At 40.7% G+C, this 15849-nt stretch overlaps 1 protein-coding gene across 3 annotated transcripts in view; it reads right to left on the bottom strand.

Annotated features, from left to right (window-relative positions):
• Nucleotides 1-15849, bottom strand: part of MME (membrane metalloendopeptidase) — a 352340-nt gene that overhangs the window by 272496 nt on the left and 63995 nt on the right. The gene's annotated exons all lie outside the window — the stretch shown is intronic.

Genomic DNA, 15849 nt, shown 5'->3' with positions numbered 1-15849 from the left:
ATCCGTCACTTTTCCGTCACTTTTGGGACGGATTAACACCTCCTCCAAAGTTGGAATAACCCCCATAGTCTGCAAACTTTAAAAATGGACCCTGTTGGAGAGCTGTATCAAAGAAGTGGATTCAAAACTGGGTACCGTAGAAACACACAAAAACCCTGGCAGACATGCTACAACAATATTTGAACTGGGCCAAAGTAAAGAAGAGGAGTTGGAGAAACTGGCCAGAATGTAAAACCCCTGAATACGGGCATGAAGGAGTGAGTGAAGAGCTGTTAACACTTAGATAGTAGGACTGTGTTCAAATCTACTAGGGGAGGATTATCCAGATGTGAAAATAAACAGAGCATACTGAGTGGGTCCACATAAACCACACCATCAACAATGATCATGTGATGTGGTGTTACAATTATGTTTCTACTCAAATAAAGAGATAACCTCCCAACATCCAAGATCACAAAGGGAACTGCATTCCTCTGGGAGTTGTGTTCGATCTTTTAGGACAATTCTAAATCAACACTGCAGTGACGTAGAGTCTTCTACCCCATTACAGAAACATAATATTAGATATTGATAGACATACTCCTTTACCTTGGCTTGCCTTTTTGAGTGCAAGTCCTTGCAGGGGGCAGATAAAAGAAAACCGGCAAACATCTTGGAATTCAATTTGAAAGACATGGAGGAGGTCACATCCATGCCAGCACAGACTCATAGGAAGTCCAGAAGGTGAGAAACAAGTGGAAGACTCTGCAGAACCAGAAATGTCAAGACAAGACACAATGGACAGTAATGAGCAACAAATAAACAATTGGAAGAGTATGGAAGAAGATTAAAATGACAGGTAGGAATAATGGGGCAAAAAGGGATATTTACTAACATACTAGGACTGGAGTTAATGATATGGCTTGGGAAGGAATACATTGTGCCCGCCTCATGAAAAAAAGGGAAACTATGTACTGCAGGAGCTTATAACAGTCATGGAAGATTTGGGAGGGGGTAGGCGATTCAAATATTTTAGGCCAACAAACAATCATCATAGCAAAGGTAGTTGTGGGGAGAGTGACAGGGAATGTTTACCCAGGTTGTGACTACTTCAGATACCTGGGTGTTGATATATCTCAAGTTATTTTAAGGGGGACCCCAGCATGTTGCTCAGTCCCCAGATTTTGTATTCATATGACCAGAGTGTGTGGGGAAATGGAAAATGGGTATTGTGCAGTTAGGGACCTTCTCCAAAAAGTGTATTTTATTAAGAACTTTGCTTGTTGGGGAAAAAAGGGGGTTATGTGGGAGTGAAACACAGGTTCTAGTTAACATTTGGAAAACGGATATATATTATCATCTAAGATGGAATGTTCCTATAGCAAGATATGGAGAGCTTTGAATCAGTAGTAAACACCCATGACAATATAAATACAAGTGAGAGTGGTACTGTTACTAGTAAATTGATAAATCCTACGGTGAAAAGTGTGTGCTATGGAAATGTATGAAGACATCACGATCTGACACACCTAAAGAAAGCCAAGAAAAATAGGAGGTAACATGGATTGTATCCCAAATGCATATTACTCCTCTGCAGGGTTCAAACATCATGGGATAATTATATTTATAAAAAGAGATATCCCATTGATATTGGAGTATAAACCGGTGGATGAAGAGGCAAGTTTCTAATTCTTAGAGGCACACTGCATATGGGCGGAAACCCGCTATTGCTCCAATATATGCACTGAACGAAGTGCAAGACACAATCCTGAGAGACTTTTTAGATAATTTAGCAGGCTTTGCCTTGGAGGTAATATTATGGCAGGGCACTTTAATGTAGTATGGGGCCCACGGAGGGATAGATCTTCTCTAAAACATTTTTAAAAGAGCGGAGAAATATCTAGGGGGAACTACCAAAGAGTCGGCGAAAGAACCTAAAAAGAAATGTAATGCAAGATGGTTCAACGCCGCATGCAGAGAAGCACAGCACAAATTGCTGAGAGCTTTAAGAGAAGGTCAGATAGATTGTATAAGGGAAGCTAGGAAAGTTTATAAACAGGAACAAGGTAGAGCCCGTAGGAAATGGGACGAATCAAGATGGGTCTCCCTCCTGGAATCTGCTAAAATAAATGACACCTCGAAATTTTGGAAATTGGTGGCTGATGCCAGCGACGAACCTAACTGTTTGCCTGGCGCCTCAATACTCCCTGTAGAGTGGACCGATCATTTTTCCCGATTATATCTTGGGACTACCGGTGTTACCGCCAGGGAACTGACCCACATCATGACTACCGAGACCCCCAAAATTGAATTTACCCTGGCAGAAACTAAGGCTGCGATTGCCTCATTGAAATGGGGAAAGGCCCCCGGCCTTGATAAAATACCAGGTGATCTCTACAAGACTAACCCAGATGTTTGGGCCCCATATTTAAACCTCATCTCTAATGCAATAGCTGCAGGAGCACCTGTCCCGAGCTCTTGGTTGGGAGCAGAGATAGTTCCCATCTTTAAGAAAGGCAACCCCTCTAACCCTGTTAACTACCGCCCAATCTCCTTACTCGACAACTTCCAAAAAATCTTTGCAAAGCAAATTTTGTCCTGTCTAGAGGAATGGATCTTGGAAACCAATGCCATTTCTGATCTACAAGCAGGGTTCAGACCAGCAGTCAGTACCATAGACCAGGCACTAAGATTTCTAACAATAAAATGGAAAACTGTAGAAGTAGGAGGGGGTAACCTTTATGTAGCCTTTATCGATCTTAGAGCCGCGTTTGATCTGGTCCCTAGAAATCAGTTATGGCTGACACTAGCCAATATGGGTGTCCCACATGGCCTTTTGAAACTTATCGCCCGACTACATGAGAATACCTATGCCCAAATTAGGAATGGCAAGAATGGTGATCTTACTGAACCAGTGGCTATTGAGAGAGGAGTCAGACAGGGGTGTGTTTTGGCCCCAACCCTTTTTCTTTTATACATAAATAACTGTATCAAGTATTTAGTAAATTGCACAAATGATTCCCCCAAGCAGGCCGGAACCAAAGTCCCTTGCTTACTCTATGCAGATGACACTATTCTCCTGTCTAAATCATCCATGGGAATACAAAATCTGGTTAACCAGTTCGGTGTATACTGCAGAGACCATGGGCTAGACATAAATCTTAAGAAAACCAAACTCATGATATACAGTGCCAGGAAAAAGAAGCTCAGCGTAAATACAAAGATGGATTCAATTCTCTTGGAGAGAGTAACGGAATATGACTATCTGGGCATCAGACTATCTGACAAGGGCGGTTGGGATCCAGCTATAAGGAAAGGGGCACTAACAATCAGCCAAAGATGTGGAGTAATAGGACGTAAAGCTAGCGCCGCAATAAGCCCCCTCTGATCCTCATCTCTGAAATATACAAAGCACAAATCCGTGCCGCTGCCCTGTATGGAGCAGAACTTTGGGGATCTCACAGACAAATGGATACTCTTCAAACCAAAGAAAATAACTTTCTCAGACACATATCCAGACTGGGGAAGGGCACACCAATGCTCCCCCTTAGACTGGACTTGGGTCTAAACAGTATCAAAGACATAGCATATCTAAGACCACTCCTGTACTGGATCAGACTATGGAAAACGGATGAACTCGAACCCTACAGGGCAGCAGTTAAAGAACTATTGCCACCCCGTTATGGATGGGAAAAAGTACGGTGGCTTAGGGAGATGAAAGCAGCATGGACTAAACTGAGTCTATCCCATTACTGGGAGAATCCCGAGATGATTCCTGGCAACGCTAAACGCCTGATCAAAGACCATTATTGGGAAAAGATCCATGAGGAATCTCTCGGCTCAAATGGTTCAGGTCGGCTGACAGCAGAGTTCCTGCTGGTCAAGCATGTACCTCTGTCTGAAAGCTTCCTGGACCTCCCTATACCAGCCCGTGCTCGCTCCTTATTACTTCAATTCAGGTACGGAACATTGGCAGTCAACAGCTTCACGGCCGGCTGGTCGACTAATAGCTTTCCATCGGACAAATGTATAAACTGTCACCTATGTAAGGAAACTTCTGAACACGTCCTATTTTTTTGTCCTCTGTACAAATGTCCCCGAGGGAAGTGGATTACCCCTCTGTGCAGAACACTGCTTTCGCCATCTCGCAATAGTGTACTTAGAATATGCAAATATGATACTTCCATACTGATAGTGAGCACTGTTTCTAAATATTTGGCAGCAGCATGGAAAATTCGCAGCAGGATTATTTTAGACCCTAATCCACCAGTCGAAGAGCGGTCTAGCAGCCAGTAAACCAGCATTCTGTCATATTAGCCTGGGACTCTAACTAAAACTGAGACCTATCGAGAATAAAAGATTGTATCCCCGAGTATGTTGTTTAGTGGGTTACCACAACTAAAGTGTTTTACAGCTTACTAACACATATAATTCTACAAATGTTAAGTTGCAACCTATTTGATTAACCTATCCAATAGAACTGACTAATCTAGGGCATCATTTCTCACTGCCCGACTTCTTAACTTTTTTTTAATCTGTGCTATTTTCTGGAGTGTAAATGTCTGATTTTATACAGTGACTCGTTTTACAACAGTTTTTATGTTTTTTAATAATTGATTAGTATTATTTTAGTGTTCAGTATTATGTATAGGGCAAGATTCAGAGACCACCCTGAGTATTTTCCTTTCTTCAATTATTTATGAAATTTTTTTTAGGTAGCTGTACGATCCTTTTTTATTCTTCCTTTTACTATGCACTGGTTTATGGTTTTTATTTCTATGTATGTATGTTTACTTCTAAAAATGGCCTAAATTTGGACCGAATAAACTATTGATTGATTGATCTAGGGGGAACTAAATATAGATGAAGAAGATTATACATACCACTCACACATACATCATAGGTACTCGAGCACTGATTACATATTATTGAATACTGTTGTAGCACTGAAGACAAATACAACTGACATAGGGACAACATCGGTTTCAGATCATGTCCCCATTTTCGTAGATATTCACATGGGGCCCCACAAAAAGACAAAGTATATTGAGGATGAATCTATCTATCTTGAGCACCCACTAATTCAAATAGAATTTGGCTACAGAAAGAGGAATATATTGAGGATAATGATAATGGAAAACTGGGGGAAGAGGTGTGTGGGATTCCTTTAAGTAGATGATTTAGGAGACATGAACTGCATTCTCAGCACACTTGAGCAAATTTCAGGACTTAAATCCCTGAAAACGTAAAGAGGAATTACAGGAGGCAGAAAACCAATATAGAACATATCCTTCCAAACCCCAGCATTGGAGAGTAATAACACTTAGATGGCAATTGTGAGGTGCATATACTAATAAGGCTAAAGCCACCGTCTTACAGCTTAAACAAATGGCATATGTGTAAAGAGACAAGACATAAACTGACATCAATGTGAGAGAGTTCTGAAGATTATGAGGGACATGTGCAGGGGCATGTGCAGTCCAAAAGGTTTCAGAAATATCTCAAAGAAGCTAGTTTACCTCAAATCAAAGACCATGAAAGGAAGGAACTAGGACCCCTCATACTGGAAGAAGAAGTAGGAAAGGCAACCAAAATGCTCACAACTAAACAGCAGATCATAATTGGTGTTTCAGAGTCTTCTATAAAATATATGAAAAGAGATTATTATCTAACTTAATTACACTCTTTATTTGTTGTTCCGAAAAGGGTATAAAAGCAGCTTTAAAGAAAGAAGCAACCAATATGTTTCTCTACAAAGCAGGCAGGGATGAAAAATATGGTTAGCCTACAGCCGATACCACTTCTTAATGCAGATGCCAATTATGTACAAAGGTGCTGGCAATGATGAAGGAGAAAATACTTCCAGAACCGGTTCATCCTAACAAAAGGGGGTTCATGGCGGGGTAGCAGACCCATGATAATCTGCAAAAGACTGTCCATCCAGTCAAAAAGATAACCATGAAGAAAACATGAGCAATAATGCTGGTGCTGGATGCAGTGAAAGCCTTCAACCAACTGGACTGGCCTTTATGTGCGAGGAGTGATACTAGAGATGGGACTGGGTACCAAATATGCAAATATGATGATGGTCAATTATAAACAACCCTGGGAGAGGATCTCGCTTATACTCTTCGCTTTAAACATCAGAACACTAGCATGCAAGGTAAGAAACTCAACACTCATAGAGAAGAATGCATTAGGAAGGGGTGAGCATAAAATGATACCATATGCTGACGATGTCCTTCTTACCATTGGCTCTCCATGGAAATCTCTACCAGCGGTAATCAGCAGCCTTAGTTTGAGGGGGTATAGGGTTACAAGTTATATCTGGATAAATCTGAGGTATTGAATCTATCCTTGGGGCATGGCACAGCATATAATCTGGAAAAGAGATCCCATTTAAGTGAGCATAAAGATGTTTTAAACATTTGGTCTCAAGCTAACTCTGACCATCAGATACCTGCTGAAGGTGAAGTACATGCCTTTGGCAGCCTCAGTTAAGGAGTACCTGAACAGGTGGGTCCCCCTACATGTCTCATGGATATGTTTAATAAATCTAATCAAAATGAATGTCCTGCCGAGATTTTTATACCTGTTACAGGCCCTTCCTATTCCAGTGGCTGGAGTCTTCTTGGAGCAATTAACAAGATTCATCTGACAAATCTAATCCCAAAATATCTGCAATAGTATTGCAACAGGCCAGAATGCAGGGGGCATGGTGCTACTAAATTTCATGCACGTGCTATGAGGCCACACAACTCAAAAGTATTGTATAATGATTAAAAGGAAACCCAAATACCATTTGGGTTAATATAGATATAATGTGATCATGGGCATGCCCCTATGTGACATTGTATGGCTACAAAAGTTATTTAGACCATGTAATGCATAGCTATGTATGACAGTAGCCACAACACTGAGATGTGAGATGATGTAGTGGGACAAAAAAAACGTTTTTGGCATTCCCCTTATCATATACCCCAATTCATTTTAACCCTTCCTTCACTCTGTCAATACATAAGAGACAGTTCAGAAAATGGAGAGAATGCAGGTGTAATATATATGGTATATGTTTGTTAGGGATAAGAGTCGATCATGGAGCTAATGCAAAATAGACTTTAAAAGAGGTGAGGGGGACCGTTAACAGCATGCTCAATAAGACACTGAAGGCTTTTTTGAGAGAAGAACATGGCAGCCTGTGTGACAGCACATCACTAGAGTGAGAAGTGTCTGGGGGACCCGGCAGAGTAAAAGTGTCATCTTACTGTGTGTGGCTCGGTGAGGTGTGGAGATCGGTCTTATGGGTCCGTAGGGTGGTTCCATGACACCCTGGAGCTATGGAGGAGCTGCAGAGCAGTTACATGCGTCCCCCTCTGGGGGAGCGGGGGGAGCGTCAGCACAGTCACCTCTACATCGGTGGCTGCCTCTGAGGTGGAAGGCGAAGCCACAGCAGGACACAGGAGAAGAAAGAAAGATCCTGTAGGTACTGTGGGCACCACTCAGAAAGGTAAGGGGTCAGCAACAAAAGGTAGGCAAAGAGAAATTGACTCCTATGAAAGTTGGTGCCGCAAAGGGTGAGAGGCAGGGTTTGTCAGGCCCCAATGGGAGAAGTGGAAAAAGTATTTTGGAATTAAGTACTGCAGGGAGACAGGAACAATTAAAATGGCAATTGGCGCAATCAAACAAGAGGATAAAAGAAGGCAATTAACTTTTGTCTAAAAATAAGTCGGGTAAAATAGGAAAAATACATATAACATTTTCTCCTACTGGTAAGACGAGAATAACTCCTTCACTAAGGTCTTACTTTAGGGTTCTTCGATCATTAGGAGATCCCAGTAAACCCCAAAATACTGCTGAGGAAGAAGTGAACAAGGAGGTTTCCCTCTCGTTTGTGATGGAAAACGGTAACAGAATGGCTGAGTATGGAGGAGTAAGGAGTAAGGCAGAGAAAAATGTGGAAACTGATTTTGAAATTGAGAGTGGGGTAATTACTGATAGCCAGCCCAACTGTCCCAATAGGGGGAACTCCTAGTCAAGTCCAGTGCCTACTGCCGGTCTTGTTCAACACAATGCCTCCTTAGAGTCCATGATCTTAGTATTGTTGGACAAAATCAAAAAAGGCTTTGCAGTTTCTGAAGCAAATCAAGGGGACATTTGGGAGGCTTGTGAAGCACTTCAAAAAACGTTTGATCTGCTGGCTACTAGAAATAAGGCCCTTGAAGAAACTGTGGGAGTTATGAAAGAGGATCTAAGGAAGAACATTGAGGAGATCCTGTTGTTGAAGGACAGTGAACAGGAGACACAGGATAAGTTGGAGCGGTTGGTAAATTCCTGAAGAAAGAACAATTTGAGAATTCAAAATATACCCGAGGGGGTGGAAGGAAACAATTTAAAAGCTTATGTGGTCGCTCTCATTAAGGATGCAGTACAGATAGAGGAGAGTGAGGAGGATTTAGCAACCGATATACAGAGAATTCATAGAGATCCTTTCAGGAGAGATCCATTTAAAAAGAAGCCATGAATTTCCAGACTCATACCTTAAAAGAGAAGATTCTATTAAAGGCACTAAAGCTAAAAAAAACTCTGAAAGGGAAGGATTTCTTTTTTGAGATTAGGTCACATCTGTCTGGAACAACTATAAATAAGCAGTGGGAGTTGGGGAGGTGCATGGAGGAGTTTAAAAATCTAGGTCTTTTAGCTCAATTCAAATTTCCAGTTTCTTTCGAGTGATGTATGATAACAAAATATACAATTTGAGAGATCAAAGGGCAGCAGACAAGTTGTTAGGAGTTATTAGGGGTAGTAGTCTGGAAGGCTGATGGTCTGCTCTCTATTTGTCTGGGTTCCCCAGAGGCACTCTAAAATTGGGCTAACATCAAGTCCATGTGGATGCAGGGTTGGGTTCACCAAGGGTGGGAGGTGGGGGGTGCACAAGAGATAGGGAGTAGGGAGCACAGGGTGGGGAGCATATCAGAGAAAAAGATAAAAATCCTCATTCACATCATATTTTGTAGTTGGTTTAGTTGTGGGTGGGTATATGGGTAGAGCTGACAAGGATCGGGGGGGATAATAGTTTGATCCAGATTATATCATAGAATGTTAATAGATTGCAAACTAGTGGAAGAAGAGAGAGGGTTCTGCATTATTTAAAGGATGCTCCAGCCCATAAAATAATCCTGCAAGAAACCCATCTGTCTAGAACAGAGTGTATGGAATTACTTAAGTCTCACAAATGGGTCCAATTTTGCGTATGTACAGATCACAATTTTTATACTAAGGGGGTTGCCATCTTGGTTAAACAGCAGGTCAGAGCAGTACTGTTGGGGGCAACATCTGATAAATTAGCGAGGTGGGCTATAGCTAAACTCCAAATGTTTAATTTAATAAGTCTTAACGTTGGTTGGCTTTTATGACCCAAATTATGATGATATTGCTGCCCTGAGTATTTTTTTTCTCGCTTACTGGATTTTCCAGACCCAGTAATAATGGCGGGGGATTTCAGCATGATTTCGGATAATAAATGGGACAGATCGGTGAGATGCATGTCAACAGGTACGCCAAAATCACAGGCCTATCTCAAAAGGATGATAAAAGAATGGTGGATGTGTGATATTTGGAGACAGAGACTGGGGATGCAGCAGGATTTCTCATTTAATATTAAAAAGTATGGCCACTCTTCTCAGACAGATTTTGTTTTCTTGTCGATCAGGGGGTGGCCAATGATATAGCCTATTCTGCAGTTCATCTATTGGATCATGTGGGGGTGGTATTAACAATTAAGCTGCCCTCAAAAGGGGAAGTAAGGAGGTAGACTTTAGATCGCTCACTGCTGTTGGATACGGATGTGGTATCACAGTTACATATGGAGACAGAATAATTCTTTAAAGTTAATCTAGGATCAGCCTCCATAAATGTGGTTTGGGATTCTTACAAAGCATCTATAAGAGGCAAAATTGTCATACTCTTGAATTGGAAGTAGAGGGCAGAAGCTAGTTCCTTAGAAGCAGAAATGCTGGAATGTGAGAGTCAATTAAAAGGTGGGGTGGAGGTGTCAGACAAGCTTGAGGAATGATTGAGACAACTGAGGCTTCAGCTGAAGAAGTATTGCAAACTAGACTGAGAAGGAGATGAGAAGCAAGTAAGCTGGTGAATTTTGAATATGGAGAAAGTGCAGGAAAATTGTTGGCATGGAAATCCAAGACAGAACAAGTTCAAAACATTATTAGAGAGATTACCTGTGGGCAATCTGAAGAAAAGTGGACAAGTAGTGCTGAAATAAAGAAAACCTTTCAAGGTTTTTTTTCAAAGTTATATACAGAGGAGAAGATAGTAGTTAAGGAAGAGGTGAGGGATTGGTTGGGAGCAGAAACTTTGCCTAGTTTATTGCCTATAGAACAGGCTCATTTGAATAAAAATATTTCACAGGGAGAACCAAGGTCAGCATTGAAAGCAAGTAAGGGGGCAAAGCTGCGGGCCTGGATGGCATCCTGGTGGAACTGTATAAAATATTGGGTGAGTCTACGGTACCTTTTAATGCTAGCATTGTTTGTAGATATTTTCGATGATGGGGTGCCACTGGCAGCATCTTGGAATGATGCAATTATTACTTTGATTTTGAAGCCACAAAAGAGTCTGTCATGTTGTGAGTCATATAGACTGACATCAATCTTGAATAGCGATTATAAAATCTTTGCAAAGGTACTGGCGGACAAGTTTAGTGGGGTGGTGACAGGACTCTTGCATCAAGACCAGAAGAGATTTATTAAGGTTAGATATCTTTATGAATTAACTTTTAATTTAATTGGGGCTATTGATTAGGCTACAACGTAAGACTCACCTCTTGTGGTCATTATGTTGGATGCAATGAAGGCTTTCTATAGAGTCATCTGGGCGTATTTGGGCACAATCCTAAAAATGTATAATCTTGGTGAAAACGTTTATAGGATGATTGACCAGATTTATCAAGCTCCATCAGCAAGGGTATTGGTCAATGGGAGCCTAACTTCACCCTTTAAAATAACTAGAGGTACAAGGCAACGTTGTCCTCTATCACCAATACTGTTCAACCTTTACATTGAACCTTTTACTAGGAGGATAATAAAGGACCACACAATTTCCCCCTTCAGTTGTTATGGGTGGGAGAAAAAAGTTTTTCTCTATGCTGATGGCCTTATGCTTTATTCATCAGATTTACAAACAACCCTCCCGGCAGTATTGGATATAGCAAATGCTTTTGGTAAAGTTCTGGGATATCACGTTAAAGCTGGAAAAATTGATAATATGGTATGAACCAGAGGAGAGATAGTCCGCAAACTAAAAGTGAAATGAGATATTTGGGTCTCAAGATCATACAAGATGTAGAGCAGATCCCTCTGGTGAATCAGAAAAAAGTCTTGGCAGATTGGAATAAACAGATGCGGATGTAGGTTCACCTCCCTTTGACGATTCTGGGGAGAGTAAGCTTGGTAAAGATGCTGATTTTGCCCAAAGTTAGTTTTCTGTTTAATTTGATTCTGCTACAAATGACTAAAAAGTATGTAGAGAAGATTTGCCAAGCTATTAACTCATTTATATGGGCATATAAAGGGGCCAGGATCTCAATGAAGAAGTTGCGTAGAAGGAGAGAGAATGGGGGCATGCATTGCTGGATTTACAATACTATGCCTGGGCCTTCCAGCTGAAGAATGTAAGGATTCCTTTTACCTCCTTGGACTCTTCGGAACTTGGATCTATGTTCAAGGCTATGGGAGAAGGTATAAAAGGGACAGCAAATAATTTCTTGCTTAAATTTGGAGACCCAAAATTATTTTTAAAAGTGAAGCAGAAAGTGTTGCAAGACATGGCAAAGGTCTTGTATAATATATGATGAGTAATGAAGGCAGAATATTACAGTCATTGTGTCCCTATTTGGGATTCTCCAGGAGCTCCAGAGTGTTTCAGTGAAAACTGGCCATTCCAATCAGGATGGCAGGAAAGGAATAGTGGGGGGAACTTTTTAGAGATGGCAGTTTAGTTCCTTGGGATAACTTCTAAAGGAGACTGGGGTGAAGCTGACAAGACTAACATATATTAAGATGTAAGGTTGGTCACAGAGAATTCAAATGAACCCAGGGCTGATGAATCATCTGGAAGAGAAGATTATGTGGGGACCCCGGCCACAAAGGAAGTGTCTATGTGGTATTGGGAAATCCTGGATTCGACTGATGGGGATTTTAAGCTGTCTGAAGATCTCTGGGGAGGTTGTTTACCTAGGGAGCAACTTCAGGTTTTGTGGTAAACCTCAATGTGTACTTTGTTTGCTGTGGTTAAACCGCTCCTCTAAGAAGTAACCACCTCTTTTTTATTCAAAGAGCTTACCTGGCCCCACATAAACTTTAAAAAATAAGGTGAGGGGGAGTGGTTAAGTGTGCTAAGTGCGGCCTAGAAAATGCAACAGATATCCACATGTTGATGGAGTGTCCAGTAATAAATCCGTTTTGGGAAAAAGTGGGAAAGGCTCTTTTGAGTGTTGTGGGGGCTGAGATGAATGTATGTCTCTTTTTAATTATTTTTGGAATAATAGAGAGGTCTGGCGAGTTGAGCAGCGACATACAGAAATTGCTATTTTATTCAGTACTGTAAGCCATAAGAGAGATATGTAGGAATTGGATAGGAGAAGCACCCCCTACGTATGTAGAATGGTTGGGAGCGCTCTGCTATGTTTTGAAGATGGACACAGCTGGCACAGTTTCTGAAGCAAAAAGATTTTGGTTACCTTTGGTGGAATGGTTGAGAAATCAATCTAGTAATTAAGGTATAGCGATAAGAGGATGTTTTTTTCCTTCATGATTACACCTTATCCCTCCTCTCTTAGCTGCAAAGATATTGCGGCTCCTCATCCGAGGTTTGGTGAGAGATGTTTGGCTTTCCTGGTCAGGGTCTGTCTTTGCAAGTGAGTGGGTGAAAACTAAGATGGCTCAAAGAACACCTGGAGACTGAGGTGAATGAGAACACTCAAAAATAATAATAATAATAATAATAATAAAAATAAATAAATAAATAAGACACTGAAGGCCTGATTTAGGGTTCAACAGACAGGTTACTCCATCACAATTACAAGTGTATTGTAACTAGTGGTACTTGTAATATGGCGGACTTGATAGCCGTCACGTTTGTGATGGAGTAACTCATCCGCTGAACTCTAACTCAAGCCCTTAGGCTTTTACAAATCAAATAAAGAAGCAGCGCCTAGAGAAAAAATAAATGCAGAAACATTGCAAACCCAGCAAACGGATTCTAGAGTGGCATTTGTAGTTTCTATGCAATTCTACAGATAACATCTGAGATGCTAATATGGTCCAACATATGTGAATGGGAGAAAGCCCTGGACATGGAGATCAAAAGCCTCAAAAGAAACATTAAAGAGAGACCTGCATAAATGCTTGGTGAGCATTAAGAATAGAAAAGTTCACCATAAAATGTTGTATGGATGGTATTGTACCCCAGTGCGTCTGAACAGAATGTATCTGGGAGAACCCTGGCTATTGGAGAGGCTGTGGCATTCAAGGCACAACATTGCACATAAGGAGGGAATTCCCACTGGTAAAATTATTCTGAGAGGATGCCCTAGGAGGAATCATTGGGTTACCCTTTACTTCAGGACCCAGCAGTAGTGACACTGGGTCTGAGATCATAGGGCAACAAGAGCCTGGGAGACAGATGTGGTTTGTAGTGCTCCAGTGCTTGGAGGCAGTAAAAATGAGCATTACTGTTGGAAAAATGAACATGCCACTGGTACTATAGTCAGCGCCACTGGAATTATGGGATTGTGGGGCTAAGTCTATTTTCGCACAATTACAGATTTGCTGCATTTTCCATATATTTGACCGTCTGCTTCAAGATCTGTAGATTTTAACCAAAAAAGGTTTCTAGCTCAAACAGATCACACATTACCAAAAATGCAGCCATATGCATTACAGCACAGTAGAAGGCTCTTTGCAAAAGTTGACTGGTAACCTTTCTGTTGCTCATTGCTATATTTTGGTGCTCATGATGTGCAATCAATGCCCAGACAGAGTTGACAAAATTAAAAATGGAAAAATAATGAATTTATACTAGCACAAACTGTACTGCCTTCTGATGCATAATTTGCCTTTTCTTGCTGCATAATTTAGTCAACCCTGTTGCACAATTTGGCCCTTCCATGCTTCACAGTTTAGTGGCCCTGACTATAGACTCTGGTCAAAATTGTTACTGGAATGCTTAATAAGTGGCGTTGACTTCACACATTCAAATTTCAAAGCTAAATGGGGACCACTACTGGATGTGTTGAGGAACAGAACCATCAGTCTTGCAAGCCCCTAGAAGGAGAGCAATGGAACTATTTGACAGATGATGCAAGGTATACAGGAGGGTGAGAGTTCATATTATATGCTGTATTCCTGTCTATGAAGCCTCGAGGATGTAGTGTTCCTCTATCTATGTCTTTTGGAGGGGGGGACTTACGATATTAATCATAGGAGTCTTCATATACTTTGTATTATGCTTACTGAAATATGTGAATAGGCCCAAAATCATGCTGTTACAATGAGAAATAATTTTCCCAAATAAAAGAAAACAATAAAAAAAACTTTTACAAAAAAATAAAATGTTATCTTATTTACTGGCCTTATGTACAACCTCTCTGTTCCCAGCCCAACCTCCTCACCATAAATTATCGCAAATAATACCCTCAGTGAAATGTGAACGTAATACTTGGCATCAAGCCACTCTCACCAAAAATGCTCTGTACCTTCCTTCTATGTCCCTTTCCAAGAGTAGTGCTCACCACATTCAACTGCAAGAGCGTACAACAAGTTTCAGAGTGTTTAACAGCATGAAGACACAATCACATTTGGCCCATGGCAGTCAAGAGAGATATCCACAGGTCACCCTTGACCCTCATATTCTGACAGCCCTTCAGGTTGGTTGAACAAAGAAAATCGACAGAAAGAGGGATGTCTGTCAACCATCCCTCCATTACCTTAACATTTTTGCAAAAGAGGCAATAGTCACCACTCACCCTTTCAGAACCAGAGACAATTGTCTGGAAATGCTTAAAACTGGGAAAGATGAAGGACATGACTAATGGCCATAGCGATATTACAATGGAAAACAACTTTTGCATACAACAATGCATTACAGTTGTACAAGGATACCTAATTGATCACAGTTTCATTGAAAAATAAACTTGCAAAATTGTGAATGTTATATACAATCAGACATATTCACATAAGCATTTTGGAGTATGGAAAGTTGTAATAGTTTTGTACTCTTTTATGTACTCTTAAATACTTTTGTGAATTGGCCCCAAAACAACTAAAATTGGAATAAAATTGAACAGAAAGGACTGCGTCCTCCTTGCACTAATATGAATAGGGAGTTGGGTGTTAAGGGCTGATTAAAAAAGGCAGGCAAGAGTATGAGTACTCCTGTATTAAAATTATTCCCTATACTCATAAATGTTTTGGGAATTAGCCTCAATGTTAGTAACACGAATTAGATTTTCCTACAAATACATGGGAGAAAATAAGTAAAATTTGTACTGGTACAATGAGGAAGGGAATGAGTTTGCACCATGATTTCTTTGTTACATGTTATGTAACGTATGAAATTTTTAAAGGACTTATGAGTCATATATTAATACAATAGTTTAAACAATACTTTTCAGTTTTCGAGTGGAATTGCTTTCAACTATTTTTTTAAATTTTTGAATATAAGTGGATTACGATGTGTGAAGCTAAAGAAATGTTTGCTAGCCCCAGCAGCCATTTGCAGCAGGTGGGGACAGTCCCCAGTGCTACTTAGGGTCACTCAGGATTCCAGGGCAGACTGATACTACTCAGCAAACAT

Source organism: Pleurodeles waltl, chromosome 11 (assembly GCF_031143425.1).
Source record: "Pleurodeles waltl isolate 20211129_DDA chromosome 11, aPleWal1.hap1.20221129, whole genome shotgun sequence".
NCBI classification, from domain to species: Eukaryota; Metazoa; Chordata; class Amphibia; order Caudata; family Salamandridae; genus Pleurodeles; species Pleurodeles waltl.
Note: the sequence above shows the minus strand (reverse complement) of the source record. Positions and strands in the feature narration are given on the sequence as shown.